Raw genomic sequence first — 17,812 nt, 5'->3', positions numbered from 1 at the left:
AAAAAATTTTTTTAAGTTTTACTCAAAAGAAACGAGCTCCTGGAAGTAACCATACCTGTTCAGCTCCAACACTAGTTAAGAGAAAAATCTCCTCTCAGTGATTTTACTCAGGTGACGTAAATGGCCTCCCAGTGTTTCCTTTTGGTAACATTTTTAAAGTCCTTTAATGGTTTTCCAGGTGTTTTCCTACCTCCCCATATCTCTTAGGATATATTCTTGGCAAGATCTGTTCTAAAACAATTCACTGTTTTGCTCGAAAAGATTCCTTACTCAAATCTCGGAATTTAGTGATTTTTCCCACAGTATCAACTATGAAAGACAGATTTTCTTTTCTGGCTTGTTGCGTTAAGATGTCAAAATGTATTCTGTTTTTCTAATCTCGATTTAGGACTTCCTTTCACATAGCCCCTCACTATTACAATAACCAGATGTTTCTGCCTCTTTTCAGAAGACAGCAACGGCGAGCCTTTACGCCCTAGGCTTCTCCCAGGTCATCTGTTCAGATATTTACCTTATTTCTTCCCAAGTGTTCCAGACAAATCTTCTCTATCTTTATTTTTTAAAATTTCAGAGTTAAAACACATACATACCCACACAATGTCAAATCCTCTGCCAAGAATGAATTCAGCGTGGTTTTCTCTTTGGACTCATCTATAATGACTTAAAGATGAATTATATCTGGATTCTCAGAGGCCTGCTAAGTATTAACCACAATGATGTGAAATGTTAGAAAATTGGGTCAGTCTGAACCTCCATTATTAATCCAGCCTGCTATCACTTCTTAGTGAGATTCTATTAACACATTCTGAAACTGTCACTGGCCCACTTGAGAAACTAATGAAATCTGTAAGCCCCCTCTCTAGAAATATTCCAAAACAAAATGGTAGCTATAATTGCCATTCTAGAACAGGAGTCAGCAAACTGAAGCCCATGGACTAGATCAGGGCCACTGCCTATTTTGTCAATAAAATTTTATTGGGACACAGCCATGCTCATTCATTTCCATATTATCGATAGCTATTTACCTGCTACAATGCAAAGTTGAAGAGTTGTGACAGAAACTGTATGGCCCATAGAGCCTGAAGTGTTTACAGCTGATCCTTTATGGAAAGTTTGTCCACCTCAGCTTTAAAACCAATGACTTTTAAGACAATGCATATAAATCCTACCCTGTGTGGTGTTGAAAAGTTACTCACCTAGATTCCCATTTTCCTTGGGATTAAAATCAAATGACAGAGTTACATGCACAAGTGCCTAGCACAGTGCCTGAGATTCAGTGGGCAATCAGTGTATGTCCCCTTCTACTGGCCAACCTCCTCCTGAGCCTTTGGTTCCTGGTTCAAATGTCTCCTCCTCTCTGCTGTATTCTCCCTGCAGAGTGGAAAGCTCCCTCCTCTTGGCACCACAGATTATTTTAACACTGGGTATCCCATATTCTCATCACCCACTTGTCTTTCTTCCCATACAGAATGTGAATTCCTTTGGAATAAGTGTCATGTCTTATTTGCCTATGCTTTCCCAGGACCTGGCCCACAGCAGTATCCCAGCAAAGACTTTTTTCAAAGAATAAGAAATAGCAAATCGACACTAGAAATACTCTTCATTCTAAAAGATGCCATGCGAAGATCTTTAATAATATCATTAGTAAACAATAGCAAACTTCCCAACTGAGTTTCATAAATAATGAACACATTTTTCTTTCTTTCTTTTTTCCTTTTTTTTTTTTTTTTTTTTTTTTTTGGTCACCAACTTAAGGGCACAACGAGATACATATTATAGCAGTTTTACTGACCAGGCGAATGGCAAGTTAACATTCCAACCACGTGTAGGTACAAAAAGTTCCTAGAACCCAAGAAAGAAATAATGACTCTTGCTTAAATCCAACAACCTAAAATATGTATATTGCTCGCCAAGACTCTCATCTCTAAATGGCAATGTAAAGTATGATATTCTTTGTAGTTACAAGAGCCTGAATTTAGATTTCTAATATTAGTGATACACTTCAGCATAAAATAATTTTTTTGAAAAGATAGTCATTTTGGTTTTTCATGGATATACTTAAAAAACATCCATTCATTTAAAGATGAATGAGTCAGGCACTGATTCAGGCAGTGAGGATATAATAGGAAATTAAATAAAGTTTTTGCTGTCATTCCCGTAAAGTAAATGAGCTTAGAGAGATCTTAGAATTCATTTTGACAAGATTCTTCTTTATTTATATTCCATAAGTTTTCCATTACATTATATTCCATAAATAACTAAAAGGATCTCATGTTTCCAAATAGAGACAGGTCTCTATATTGGATTGTTTCCTCTTGCTAACATAGCAAATTATTATGTATTTGGTGACTTAAAACAACACAAATTTGGGGTGCCTGGGTGGCTTAGTCAGTTAAGTGTCCGACTTCGGCTCAGGTCATGATCTCGCAGTCTGTGAGTTCGAGCCCCGTGTCGGGCTCTGTGCTGACAGCTCGGAGCCTGGAACCTGCTTCAAATTCTATGTCTTCCTCTCTGTCTGCCCCTCCCCTGCTCACGTTCTCCCTCTCTCTCTCTCTTTCCTTCAAAAATAAACATTAAAAACAATTAAGAAAACAACACAAATTTATTATTTTATAGTTCTAAGGGTTAGAAGTCTAAAATGGGTCTCATTCGGCTAAGCATCAAGGTGTTGCCAGGGTTGCATCCTTCTGGAGGCTCTAGGGGAGAATCCATTTCTTCGCTCGCCTGCATTCCTTAGCTTGTGGCCCCTCCTACCATCTTCAAAGCAGCAAATACAGTGCAGACTCTCTCCCATGACGTCACTTTGACACTGACTCTCCTGTCTCCCTCCCTCACCTCAGAGGACGCTTGTGATCATCTCAGGCCCACTCGCGTCACCTAGGATAATCTCCCCATCTTGACATGAGTTGAGTAGCAAACTTAATCCCTCTTTGTCATATAACCTAACACAACCATGGCTTCCGGGGGTTAGGACGTGAACCATGATTCTTTGGGGAGCCGTGAGATTCTTCCTGCTACACACATCTTTGTAGCAATCGGCTCAATGAGGCCAGGTCCCATGTATGCCCCAGTGTGAGACCTGGAACACCATCCCTCCTAGACACCAGTTCCCCCACCGACTGGAATGTTCCTCCTCCCCAGAGCCTCCCAGAAGCATGCCATCTCTGTTCTTCCACGGGTGCCATCATAGGACACTGCCATTCCTAGTCCTCAAACTATGCTCTATCCACACCCTCAATTGTTTTAATAATAAAACTAGTGACTTTTCTCTGGCCTGCCCTGCTCCCCAGATGAAGGGATAACCATGCCCTGTCTTCGATCTCTCTATTCTAGTAAGGGATAAAACCCCTTTGCCCGAGCGTTACACAACGATTTGTTAATCATAGTAAAGAGGGGCGCCTGGGTGGCGCAGTCGGTTAAGCGTCCGACTTCAGCCAGGTCACGATCTCGCGGTCCGTGAGTTCAAGCCCCGCGTCAGGCTCTGGGCTGATGGCTCAGAGCCTGGAGCCTGTTTCCGATTCTGTGTCTCCCTCTCTCTCTGCCCCTCCCCCGTTCATGCTCTGTTTCTCTCTGTCCCAAAATAAATAAACGTTGAAAAAAAAAATTTTTTTTTAAATAAAAAAATAAAAAAAAAATCATAGTAAAGACATATTCATCTATATCCTATTGCTGTGTTACTTCTGTGTTACCTCAACATACATGTGTTCACTCATCGTGCCTTTCAAGTTCAGAGAACAGAGGGCTGTGTGTGCGTGTAGATGCATGCGTGGACGTGTACGACATAAACCCCTTGAGAGGAAAGACTGCTTAACTTGCTAAATGCAAATACTGAGTAGACACTAGTCAGCTAAGCAAAGACTGAGCAGGCTTTGACCATGACAGTACAAGAAGACATGTTTCTGGGACTATACATAGAGTGCTGGAGAGATTTCCTGTCAGCAAAGGTAAGTGGAGAGAACCGGGTGGTGTGGCTGGCTCCAGCAGGGCAAGGGAGGTCACTCTGGGCCCTGAGACATCACCTGGGGGGGCCACAGCAGCTGGCTCTTCGGACACCGAGCTGCATTCTGGCTCGGGGGAGTGACAGCCAGCTCTTCTGTTTTTGACCACGGCATTTGGCCACACATAGGGCTCCAGTTCAGCTGGCGTTCACCTCGGACGTAATGCCCCTTTGGCTGTATGGAGCAGATTTTCCAATTGTCTTTTCCTATTGGCACATGGCGGTGACCCCTGGGTATTGGAAGCATCTACTGAGAATTAGATCTAGTCACTTGTACGCGAGTTCATCCCAGGTCATCAGAACCTATTTGTCCGCTAGGCTAGAGATCGCTCGCCTTAAGAATACTTCAAAACGAAGGTTTATAAAATACCTTGATCAACTGGGTGTTTAACGACTGCTATTTAACGGTGATCATGTTTTAAAATTTCAAAGTTAGGGGCGCCTGGGTGGCGCAGTCAGTTAAGCGTCCGACTTCAGCCAGGTCACGATCTCGCTCGCGGTCCGTGAGTTCGAGCCCCGCGTCAGGCTCTGGGCTGATGGCTCAGAGCCTGGAGCCTGTTTCCGAGTCTGTGTCTCCCTCTCTCTCTGCCCCTCCCCCGTTCATGCTCTGTCTCTCTCTGTCCCAAAAATAAAAATAAACGGAAAAAATAAAATAAAATAAAATTTCAAAGTTAAAAAAGTGTTAACTTGAGGGACTGAATTGTATTGACCCTCTTTCTATGTGAGTGACCCAGACACCCAGTGTCCCATCTCACAAATTCTCCCTCATCCTTTCTCCCCCGCAGCTCAGCTGCCACCCTGGGGGCACAGATGTCAAAAAGTGTGTTCACTTTCCACCCCCAAGCTATGCTTCTAGCCAGGAGAAGTGAAAACTGCTAGAAGGGTTCCATTTTTCTTGCTCCTTTCCTCTGCCATGCACTGTAAAATCCCCAAACCAAAGAAAAAAATTCTATCAGGAGGACCAGGCCTGGTCCAGCCCCAATGCTGTTAGTGTTGCTAGAAGCACCAGCTGGGACACAGTTTCATGGGCTATTTAGGCCCTGCTGCCCAGATTCCACGAAGATCTGGGCTGATGGCTCAGAGCCTGGAGCCTGCTTCCGATTCTGTGTCTCCCTCTCTCTCTGACCCTCCCCCGTTCATGCTCTGTCTCTCTCTGTCTCAAAAATAAATAAAAACATTAAAAAAAAATTAAAAAAAAAAAAAAAAAAAAAGAACATGGCATCACGGGGTGGAGGATGGAGGTTTGCATCAGAAGGCCCTCTACGCCAGGCTGAGACTCGAGGTGACGGCCCCGAGGCTACGGCCAAAAATTTAAGATGGAACAAGTGTGCCATGCATTTCCAAAGGGTGACAGAGTTCGAGGCAAGATCGAGAATGGCAACGCAAATCGGAGGGAGGGAGAAGGTGGTTGCAGATGAGGCTCCCGATGGGGCCAGCATGCCAGGACATTACCTGCTGAGCTCACCCCACTGGAGCTGTCACAGGGCAGGAGGCGAGGGCTGAGAGACGCACAGAGCTCCGCAGGGTTCAAAGGAGATGAGCTCTGCGGAGTGGAGCAGGCAGGGAATAGGATGTTGACTAGTGAACCAGAAAGGGGGCGGCATGGGGGGAACAGAGCTGGTGGAGCCCAACAGCATGGGGTGGAAGAGAATGGACCGCCACACGAGACCTCGGGCACGTGCAGGAGGGCAGGGAAGACAGCTTGTGTGGGACAACGGGGCGACACAGAGTAAGAGCTGCGGAAACACTTGGTGACGGGGAGAGAGACTCTAGCTAGCTCAGTACAGAGCCTGACCTACAAAACCTGGACAATTTCTAAAGCCAGAATGCTGTGCGTGCGTGTGTGCATGCATGTATAAGAGAGAGAGAGAAACAGAGAGGGGGGGGGGAAAAAGACATGCAGCAGAAGTCTGTGGTTTCATTAAATGTGGTGTCAATAAATCTCGTGATTGTCTCAAAATCACTCATCAGCTGCCCAAAAGGTAACTCTTATTGTGCCTTAAGGTTAAAATCCTTGTATCTAAAATGTCCTTTCCAGATGATGTCGCTCAGCATCAAGGTTCTGGGAAAGTCTGCCTACCTCCCTCTTCCCTATGATCACCTGGAGGGGAAGCCCAAAACCAGAACTTAGCCTCAGGGCACCTACTCAAAGATATTATTAGACCATCAGAATTGGATTTGATTCTTCCATCAGCCAGACTTCATATCTGCTATAAATCAAATTGTGCACACTGCAATAAAGCTTCTTCTCTCCGTGTTCCTTTGTGCGCACCCATTTTTTTTTTTTTTTTTAAACAGAGGCGGGGCTTCTCAGACAGGACCAGACATTCTGCCTCCACGTGACTTACCACACACTTCCCGTCAGAGGTGACCAGAGGGGAAGACTCGGTTGTGACAACCAGCACACGCCCTTCCTGCGTCCCCCCACCCCCACCCCGCAACCCATCAGAGATGTTTCCTGGGAGGGGCGGGTGAGCACCAGAAGTGAAAAAACTCCTGCCACGGACACCAGAGCTGGTCTTGGCTTTTCGTGTTTCTTCCGTGTCTATCTGTCAGCATCTTGGAAAGGATCTCTTCTGCTTGAAGTGGATAACTTAACCTGTAGTCACCAACAGGGTGAGAAGTCAACACACCTCCTCCTCAGCCTTCCAAGAGAGAGAGGACCACAGACCACACAGCCCGCTGGCCTGTGTCATTCCACCAAGAAATTTATGGATGAGGGGACTAGTCCTGTCCCCAAGTAACATTTGGTTTGGTCAGGGAGAGGCATTTATGGCATCATGAAGTCAATGTTTATTGAGCACCTACTATGTACCAGGCACTGTTACTAGGCTCTTGGCATTAAGTAGCAAACGAAACATAAAGAAATTCTTTGCCTCACGGAGCTAGCACTCCAGTGAGGACAGGACTTTCCAACACATAATTAATAAAAGGTACCAAACCAGCAGCATAAAGCAAAGACAAAGTAATGCTGCATTTCAAAGGAAGGAGGGGGGTGCCTGGGTGGCTCGATCGGTTGAGCATCCAACTTCAGTTTCAGCTCAGGTCATGATATCATAGCTCATGGGTTAGAGCCCCACATCGGGCTCTGTGCTGATAGCTCAGAGCCTGGAGCCTGCTTCGGATTCTGTGTCTCTTTCTCTCTATGCCCCCACACTCTGTCTGTCTGTCTCTCTCTCAAAATATAAATAAGCATAAAAATTTTTTTTAATACATAAATAAATAAAAGGAAGGAAGAAATGCTTCCTGCTGGAATAAGGGAGGCTCCATGAGGAAACAGGAGCATAAAAACTTTGTTAAAGCTCAAAAATGCCTTTATAGGCTCAAGTATGTGTTATCTTCAAGGATGGTCATGGAACGCTCAGACATTCTCCAAAAAGGTTAGCCCACAGTGCTTTACCTCATGCTTAATGACGATTCATTCTCCCGCTGTCCCCATGGAATGGCAAGGAGCCTTGGCTGTGGGAGGCAGATACTAGGGGTTCAAGAGTGCCAGAGGAGGTGGGGTTCAAAAGTCAGGTTAAGGTCCTCCTAACACTCAGGTTTATAATCAACTCATGGTAATCTTCTCCCTCCCAACCTAGGAAAACACACACACCCCACTTTAGACTGCTTTTTATCACCTTTTCCCCTGGGTAGCTACCAAGTATCAGGTGAAATCCCTGATTCACCTATACTAAGACCTCCCCTGGGAGCCAAAAGCAGGGTGCCCTCTGACTCACCAGGCCCACTCCCTCCACGGCATCCTGGGCACCCCGTCACCATGGAAGTTCACCCGCAAAACCATTCTCTCTCCAGACAGCCCTCCAAGGGCATGAGGACTAAGAGTGTGAGACGTTTAGGAAATATGCTTGAAAATTGAGAGTTTAAAGAAAATCACCCCCCCCACACAAAGCAAGATAAATGTACCAGAAATGATAGGTGCACTAATCTAGGTGAAAGTCTTTGTTTAATTTTTTAAATGTGTGAAAAGAAAATAAACAAAAAACTTCAATTCCTTCGGGCCATCGATTGAGAGATGGTAGATAGATCCCTTTTGGTTGGGGGATCTAAAAAGTCTTAAAAAGTCTTCTTCCCAATTCAGCCAGGCTCCCTTTCCAAAACATCCTCATCAGACAGGTGTGAACTTTCTACAGAAACATCTCCATTCTTGACAGCTTCCTGGAGGAAACCTGTTCGTTGGCCAGTCAGGTGTTTCAAATATTCTCTAGACGTTTCTTTATATCCTCAGCCCACTGGCCATAGGATCAATATGGCTCAAAAAGTAGACTGGCACTGGGGCGCCTGGGTGGCTCAGTTGGTTGGGTGACCACCTTCGGCTCAGGTCATGATCTCACAGTTTGTGAGTTCGAGCCCCACGTCAGGCTCTGTGCTGACAGCTCAGAGCCTGGAGCCTATTTCAGATTCTGTGTCTCTGCCTCTCTCTACCCCTCCCCTGCTCACTCTCTGTGTCTGTCTCTCAATAATAAATAAACATTAAAAAATTAAAAAAAAAAGTAGATCAGCATGAATTTCAAGATGGTTTCTTTTTAACTATAAATCCAATCATTAAGTAGAATCACGTCGAGAAGACAGGAGAAATAAAATGACAATTGGCGAGCAGGAATTGTGATTGCCCTTAAGAACAAAATATTGTGATTGGACTTTGGAAAGATAATCTTTAGGGAAGCAGTAAGTGAGCTAATGGTGGACCTGAGCTTTTGGCTAGAGTTCTAGGAAACAGGAACTAAAGGCGTGCAGGTGAGGAATTCTGACGGGGGACAGGGAGGGGGGAGGTGGACAGAACAACCAATGTGAGGACAAGGCGGCTGGGAGGGGACAGCTGCTGCTGGAGCCCAGCCCGAGAAAGAACAAGCCTCATCAGGGTGAGGCCATCACTTGTCGTGGGGCTTCAATGAGTTGGAGCTGGGGAAGAGGCTAAGGCCGCTGCTTATGACGTTTCATCAAAATTTATGTGTGATTAAAATGAACACCTGCACTTTAGCAATCCTCTATAACAGACATCTCGGAAATTCCAACATTCTCTCTCTAAGTGTGGAGATGTCGCACAGCATGGGCATGGGACACACGTGGTCTAAGAAAAGGAGTAAATGCTTAGCTGGGTCACACCTTCATCCTCAGGTATGCCTACCTAGAAAAGTTTGTTTAAGAAGACTATGCTGGGGTGCCTGGCTGGCTCGGTCGGTTAAGTGCCCAACTTTGACTCAGGTAATGATCTCAGGGCTCATGAGCTCGAGCCCCATACTGGGCTCTCTGCTGTCGGCGTGGAGTCCCCATTTTGAAACCTCTGTCTCCTTCTCTCTGTCCTTTAGGTGTTATCCCTCTCTCAAAAATAAAGAAACATTAAAAAAATTAAAATAAATAAATGAATAAATAAATAAAGCTGTTTTAAAAAATGACTATGCTGGGGCGCCTGGGTGGCTCAGTCGGTTGAGCGTCCGACTTCAGCTCAGGTCACGATCTCGCGGTCTATGAGTTCGAGCCCCGCGTCGGGCTCTGGGCTGATGGCTCAGAGCCCGGAGCCTGCTTCCGATTCTGTGTTTCCCTCTCTCTCTGCCCCTCCCCCCGTTCATGCTCTGTCTCTCTCTCGGTCTCAAAAATAAATAAACGTTAAAAAAAATTTTTTTAAATGACTATGCTAAGTTTGTTTGTTTTTATAAATCACTTATCTAAATCAGAACAGTACCAGTTATTTTATGTGAGAGAAAATACCCGAAACTGCGAGTTTTTTGGTTGCTGCTACTGTAGCTGACCTCCACACCAGTATTGGACATTCTGAAATTATCGATAATTACCTTTAGTATAATACCTGAAATTCACAAAGAATGTGCTATTCCTTCTGGTCTCCGATGTACCCTAAGGTTGGGGTGGTGGGGCTAGTCTTACAAGTTATTGGATGTAATTTCCAAAAAGTGAGAAAAATATACATATGTGGGGTGGAATAAATTGGTTTGCACATACTCTAAACTCTGAAAATGTGGGACTACACCCTGCTTTATCAATTTCCCTCACTGCCATGTAATCCACCACAGAAGAGTTTGAAATTGACACAGAATATGTGTAATTCTCTAGTTTGTTTCTACTTGGTAATTGAAATCATGACTAAAATTGTCTTGATTGAATCTACTTTAACCTGACTTAACTTGAATCGTTTGTCATTAGCTGCTGCAAACAACCAAGGTATCCCCAATAACAGCACAAGAAGTTCCCTTTCTTGCTCAATAACCACCTCTGAACTGTTGCAAGTTATCAAACAAGCGTTGCAAACAGCTCACTCCCATTTGCAGAGGAAGCCACAATATCCACAGACCAAAGCAGATACAACCAGTGCCAATTATGCTTCCTTTATCTTGATAAGAGGAAGCAAATCTAATTATAACGGATGAACAAACTATTACCTCCCAAGGAAGCACTGAAAATTTCCAAGATCTTGAATTAAAATGAAAAGCGTTGCAACTTTTAATACTGTAGGATTAGCTAATTCTGCTTGTGGACGCTTTACTGCTGTGAGCACATCTGCTTCTGGAGACTGTCCCCTTCTGGTGATGACTGACAGCTTTGTTCTCTGGACCAGACTGAGTGCAACTTCAAGAAGCCAAAAGTCACCAACCTTTGCAGATGATCAAATACTCAGTGCAGGGTAACTGCCCCTGCCAAAGCCTGGAGTCTGAAGGTGCCATTCAGATCCAGATTTTCCGTGCCTCTTCCCCCTGCTTCCTTTGTTATTTAACGCCAGACTCCCCGGGATCTCTGTTTGCCCCCCTTGGCAGAAGCAAAAGACAATGTTCTCCCAGTGTTCCTTGTTTCGCCCTGTGCTTCTCTTAGCCAGACGCCAGATGCTTTGCCTTAGTTTGTTTCTTCCTGTTTACAGCGACAGCAAAAGGCACTTAGGTACTGAAACCGTACGCAGAACTGTGCTACACACGTGAGAAGCCCTTTTTACAAAACTGTCTACCTCTAGAGATGTCTGTGGTGACACGGCCCCCCAAAACCCCACAAACTCTAGCCTCGAGAGTCGCTCAGTTGCCCAACGGTTAGGATACATTTAAGTTATACTAACACATTTACTCCGTGGACTGTCAGGCGGCCATTAGAACAGGTGAGTGTGAAAAAGAGATATGTTTCGATTACAATATATAGGTGAGCACTGAAACTACTGAAGGTACAATTTCAAATTGTTCCAAAGTTGCTGATCACAACTTCACCAAAAGTATGGTTGTGCATATGGATGTGGCCATGGAAATTATGAAAGTTTAACATATGTACTTCTATATATAGCGCAAATAAACTAAAAGAGGGAGACGGTCACCGACTGCCACATTCTATCTAAGAGTCTATGAAAACAGAAAGATAGAGAATTTGCCAGGCTTAAAACACCCCACACTTTAGAATCACAGAATGTTGTCACTAGAAGGAACTTTGGCTCAACCTTCTGATTTTACAGATTAGTCCTTTTATAACAAAAGAAATTAAGTGACTGATGGGGCGCCTGGGTGGCGCAGTCGGTTAAGCGCCCGACTTCAGCCAGGTCACGATCTCGCGGTCCGTGAGTTCGAGCCCCGCATCGGGCTCTGGGCTGATGGCTCGGAGCCTGGAGCCTGTTTCCGATTCTGTGTCTCCCTCTCTCTCTGCCCCTCCCCCGTTCATGCTCTGTCTCTCTCTGTCCCAAAAATAAATAAACGTTGAAAAAAAAAATTAAAAAAAAAAAAAAAAAAGAAATTAAGTGACTGATTCATGAGCATACAGCTCCTTACGGGCAAGAGGGAGATGAGCCCCAGATCTCCCCACTCATGAAACGGTCCTCTTTTCTGTCCAGCACATTGCAGGGGATTCATACAAATAAATCAAGGATCCTCTTTATCCGAGTAGTCACGAACCAATTACTTACATAGTTATGAGCTCTTCTAGGGAAGCGTGCTTTCCAAACGCTGAAGTATTTCCTAATAACCAACCATTTTCTGACTTGACTCCCCACTGAAAATCCCATCCTCGTTCACAGTCGGCATCTCCATTGGATCCTGCCTGTGAGTGTCTCGTACCTCCCACAAAACAACACACTTCCAAAATGCAAACTTGCAAAATGAAGTTGCAAATCTTGCCTCCCAAATACAGAATTGCATGAAGGTGATCAAAATGACATCGGAGAACTTCCCCGGGGAGCAGGAAAACAATGGCAAATGGGGGACTGACTGAGCAGTTTGATGAGGAAGCAATCATTTCAGAGAAAAATTTTAAGCTGATGGCAAGACAGGGATTTTAATACAGAAGGAGTTTAATATTAAAGAATCTAAAAGGCCCAAAGGAAAATGACTAAGACTTTGAATATTTTTGTGAAACTAGCCATCTTGAAGATATGACGTAAATGTCAAATGTGATTTAAAAGTGCTGCAACGTACATACAATTTTGTCCAAAAAAATTACTCCTCTGAAAACAATCAGCGTTTGATTTTTGCATTGCTTACTCTAAAAGATAGCCATGGTCAAAATGATAATCTAAATTTTGTTAACTATAAACTAAAATAAATCTATTTTCGTATTTTTCAGGGTTGTTTTGTTTGGTTTTGTTTTTGGTAAACTACAGTCCCAAAGCATTTTTTTAGTTTTATTATGAAATTTTGATCCCCACTTAAGTGGATTCACTTTAAATGGCCTTTTTCTGGTTCTAATTATCCTTGGATAACAAGGACCTGCTGTAGAACGTTCAGAAAGAATTTCTTAAGTATAAATCTGTAATGTGAAGGATATTTATATCATTTCAAGCCAAGCATACATTTTAGAAGCAGGAAGTTCAGATCCAGAATATGAAATAATAGGGGACACTGTGTTTCTATCTTGCCCCTCTGTCATCAAAAACAATGCATTTCGTATTCTACCTTTTTACAAAATAAAAACAAAGGTTACAAAATCACCAATGACCAATGACTATATTTTTCTCAGTTCTTCTAAAAAGTGTGCAAATATAACAATGTATGTGTAATCCATCCTGGATTAATAATTAAATTTCTAGTTCTATATCTTATTTTACTTGAACAAAACCATGAAAAAATCTTCATATGTTTTTTTAATAGTGGCTGATTTGCATATTGTGATTAGTTCTATCATCTGCAATTATCTGTGCCTCTGTGTAATTCATGGTCCGAACTTCACCTGAGAACAATCAAGTTGGTCGAGTGTTCCGATGTTCAAAATATTTATTACCTAAAAATAGTTAATATTCAGGGCTATCTGACATTCACTTAGATAATGAAAGCTATTCTAGTACCATAAAAATACAAGGCTTTATTTTAAAAGCATCAATTATTCAGTGGAACATTTTCTTCCAGAAGAATAAGAAGACTAAGAGAATACGTTTTCCATTAAATGAAATTGCAACCTTCTTTGATATTTTTTCTTTTACTTGTCAGTAAATAAACAAGTTCTAAAAAAATCACTTGTTAGGGACGTTCCAGCTGTGACCAAAATCATAAACAATTTATGATTCGGTTTGTTTACTAATCCCATCTCAAAGGTCAAGACCAAGATTACTGAATCTTGCTGTCAAATTTGCTTCTCTCTCACATGAGTGTAAATGCATGGCTTGGGATTAAGATGTGACTACTAGTTCTCTCCAGGAAGGACAACAAAGCCCCAGCTCCCTCGGCCACCAGAGGCTGAAGAACGAAGATGAGGAACACCTGCCATGTTCTACTGTAGACACTTGAATTATTTCACCACTGTGGTGTAAGCACATAAAGAAGAATGAGCTCGAAATCACATCTCAAATATTTGAGACTCACCCTTCGTAAATCAGATGAGCCCTCTGTTTCGGCCCCCTTCCAGGGATGGAGCGAGGGAGCCGTGGAGGTGTGTTGGCCAATAAATAACTGGACATTCGAGGGCCAGAGGGAGCCCTTGCTCTATTTCACTCGGGTAAGTTACCTTTGCCTTTGTGAAGAACTTCACTTGCTCTACAGGGAGGTTATTGTGCAGGGAAGCTTGATCAAATCGTAGGAAACAAGAAATCATGAATTTGCCTCCTTCATTTTGGCCAAGTGACTTTGAGGCAGACGTTTATCAACATGAAGGCTGCCTTTAAAAGGAAGAACGTTACTGGACCTAACTATCAGCCCTAACTAAGAAATGACATGATCAAGATGGTAAGAAACCGCGGGGCACCTGGGTGGCTCAGTCGGTTAAACTTCCGACTTCAGCTCACGTCATGATCTCTTGGTTCATGGGTTCAAGCCCCGCGTCGGGCTCTGTGCTGACAGCTCAGAACCTGAAGCCTGCTTCCGATTCTGTGTCTCCCTCTCTCTCTCTCTCTGCCCCTTCCCTGCTCACGCTCTCTCTCTGTTTCTCAAAAATAAATAAACATTAAAAAGAATTAAAACAAGAAAGATAAGAAACCAGCTCCTCTCCCCGCTCTGCTTGGCATCCTTCCAGCCACGGGGGTGGCAGAACCTCCCTGCCTTGTAGGCAGGTGGGTTCAGGAATCTTCCAGATGGTGCTCAGCCACTTCTCAGCTAGCCCGAGTCTCCTCACCTCTCCAAACCTCTTTACTCTTCTATGAAATGGGTATAGGAACGAACTCGTAAGATTCTTACAGTATTAAGTGTCAAGCACGCAGCACAGTCCTTGTCATAACCAAAATGTCCAGGTGGTCAGTTATCATGATTTTTTCTGCTACAGACAAAGCAGAATACCTTTCTACTTTCGCTGAAACTTGGGGGAAGAAGCTACCTTAGATGTTTTCTCTAACGAGAGCTGATCCTTTCCACCCAGAACCGTGACAAGGAATTCTTCTTTTTTTTTCTTTCTCTCTCTCTCTTTTTTTTTACTGTGAAAATATAGAAAATGTAACACTTCAGAATGCAGCATGCCAAAATCCTTTTTCCTAACAGTTACTCCAGAATAGATAGGACCCATATGGTTTGGGTTTAATGATTACTAACACTGACACAGTGCCAGGCACTCGAAGTGTTTTCCATATGTTAACTCATTTAAAATTTGCAATAGTCTTCTGAGGTATATTTGTCCTCCTCCTCACTTTACAGATCAGGAAACTGAGACGCAGAGCTGTTAAGCAATTTGTCCAGGCGTCAGAGCCAAGCCAGGATTCACACCAGGCAGGGTGTCCACATGGGACCTCTGTTTTGTGTATTTATCTGAGGGACCAGGGGAGGAAATGCAGAGAGGGAAGAAGAGGGAAAAAATAAAAGTGCCTTGGAGACTCTTCTTCCTTCCTAGCGTGTGCGCGCACACACGCACACACATACACACACACTGCAAAGAAAATTTCAATTGTGAACACGTCACCAAGCCCATTCCCTGGCTGGGTCTTCAAATAAAAATGTTCAATTTCTTAGTAAAAGGGCAGTATTTTTCTAGAGCTATTTGGAGAAGGAGGGGAAAAGAGAAGCCCAGGCACCCAACAAGACTGGTGTCATGCAGAGGCGTAGAAAGAGGGGACCGGGGGGGCGTCTGGGTGGCTCAGTTGGTTAAGCATCCGACTTCAGCTCAGGTCACGATCTCGCAGTCCGTGAGTTCGAGCCCGACATCGGGCTCTGGGCTGATGGCTCAGAGCCTGGATCCTGCTTCCGATTCTGTGTCTCCCTCTCTCTCTGCCCCTCCCCCATTCATGCTCTGTCTCTCTCTGTCCCAAAAATAAATAAAACGTTTAAAAAAAAATTAAAGAAAAAAAAAAAAGAAAGAAAGAGGGGACCGGGCAGAGCTGTCGTGGGACAGAAGGCTGGTCTAGACCTTACTGCAACCTAGAACCAACTGCACAAACACAAGACACCTGTGAATTCCAGACTTATCTCCCTCTGTAGGAACAGTCCCCAAAGTATTCTTCACACGTGAGGAAAGCCGGACCGGCAGTAGCTGCTACTGAAACACATATGGAAATAGATGCACTTGGCCTGTACAAGTTCATTACCAACATCAATCAAATCTTCATTCATCACTAAAGATTATTCCCATTTTAGAGGCAAGCCTAAGAGATGGAGTGCTTTTCCCCAAGCCACTGAATTCTAGAATTGAATTTATCACGCAATTGAAATTCCAGCATCTAGATACTATGGTGAGCTAAAGAGTCCAGTGAGGTCCCTGAAAGACGACCATCTCCCCTGTCCCATAGCGAGACGCCTGAGAATTGCAATAGGTGACCACGTCACCCCGCCAGAAGATGCATACCTGTGCACGCGAGGATACGAAGAACAAAAATGTATTGACTGTTGCAGTTACAGCTAACAGAGCTACAGCTGCATTGCAAGTGGTTCCCAAAATACAATTTAATGCTCACTTTCTATAACCCCAGGGGAAAAGGAAAACTAGAGAAGAATTTGGGATTTGTGAGAAACCTGGATGTGAGACTTTGACACGGCAACCAATTGGTAAATTGGGAGGGTGAATAACCTTGATGTCTCCCCCATAAGGAAACCCTGCTGCCTCAATCACCTTACTCCAAAAAAGGGGGCAAATTGTGAACGAAAATAAATGTCAGATTTTGTATTAGAAAAACAAGCCTGGGCGACTAGGTGTAGACAATGGGAAACTCATTCATACCAACAGAATAAAAATTGCTTCAAGTTTTCTTCAAGCTCTGTTTCAGCATCAACGTGGACGAGAAAAGTGCCCTAACGGGTGACGAGGTGGTAAAGCTCTGTGCCTGATGGGGCCGCACCTGTTTAAGCAAATGAGAGACAGCCCGGCTGAAAAAGCACCCTCATCAAATGACACCATAAAACTATATATTTTAATGTGCTCAACAGACAAATCTGAACAACTGGTGGACAGGCTGGATTTAACCCGGCCCTTTTCGTTGTCTGATAGCTGAATGAAAGAATGCATTTTAATAATTGAACAACTGCCGTTCAGTCACTATCTTTTCAACAATAGCTCAGGACATGTTGAGGCCAAACTGACAGAGATTTTTTTCAGCAAGATTTGCTAAATTTTTTAGCAAGTGGTCCTGCTGTTGCAGGGGGGACACTGGATACGAAGCCAGATGGGGGCCATATCTCCAGGCAAGAGGGTGGGGGGTGGCTCAGGTCCAGGCCCCCGCTCACCCGAGGGCCCCCACAGGCCACATCATCAGGGCATTATGGGTGGGTGAAAATGGTAGGGTCTGAGAAGACAATCTCGACAAATTGAACAATGGGTTGGATTCTAAACCCTCCCTTTAGACAAAGTTGCGAGGAACTGGAAAGTGATTTTCAAGACCTACTCGACACTACTGGGGTCTGGCTTCCAAGGAAAGATGAAGGAAAGTAGGTTTCCAAACTCAGGGTGGAATTAGCTATTTTTCTTCAAAAAGGGAAAAACTGACACAACGAAAAGGAAAAATATAGGGGCACCCGGGTGGCTCAGTCGATTAAGCGACCGACTCTGGGTTTCAGCTCAGGTCATGATCTCAGCATCAAGCTCTGGGCTGACAGCATGGAGCCTGCTTGGGATTCTCTCTCTCTCTCTCTCTCTCTCTCTCTCTCTCTCTGTCCCTCCCCCACGCCTGCTCCCCCCTCAAAATAAATAAATAAACTTAAAAAAAAATCTACAGATGAAGTAAATTAATTCACCTGAAACAAAAAGGGTCATTAAAATCCGTTTTGAAATGCAGGCTTCTTCAGCAGATATTTTGCCAAGGCAGATTTGTTCACTGTGTAAGACAAAAACTGTTGAAGTCTAAAAAGGAAGGTTGAGAGTCAAAGAAGGCACTCATGAGACGTTGAGACTCGAACTTTGTTCACGGGCAATGGAAATGTGTGGTAAAACAAAGAATGTCATCAGTCAGTTGTTCACTGAGAAAGCCCTTTGATGAGGATTTCCCCAGAAACA

General features: G+C 43.8%; 1 protein-coding gene and 1 long non-coding RNA gene across 4 annotated transcripts in view; one reads left to right on the top strand and one right to left on the bottom strand.

Moving 5' to 3' along the window:
* SVIL (supervillin) overlaps positions 1–17,812 on the bottom strand; it is a 235,284-nt gene that overhangs the window by 180,889 nt on the left and 36,583 nt on the right. The window lies entirely within an intron of this gene.
* Positions 7,164–8,574, top strand: LOC123589920. The gene is made up of 2 exons (XR_006708514.1): positions 7,164–8,261; positions 8,495–8,574. It is a non-coding gene; the product is annotated as an uncharacterized LOC123589920 (long non-coding RNA).

Source organism: Leopardus geoffroyi, chromosome B4 (assembly GCF_018350155.1).
Source record: "Leopardus geoffroyi isolate Oge1 chromosome B4, O.geoffroyi_Oge1_pat1.0, whole genome shotgun sequence".
NCBI lineage: Eukaryota > Metazoa > Chordata > Mammalia > Carnivora > Felidae > Leopardus > Leopardus geoffroyi.
This window is presented reverse-complemented; position numbering and strand designations above follow the sequence as displayed.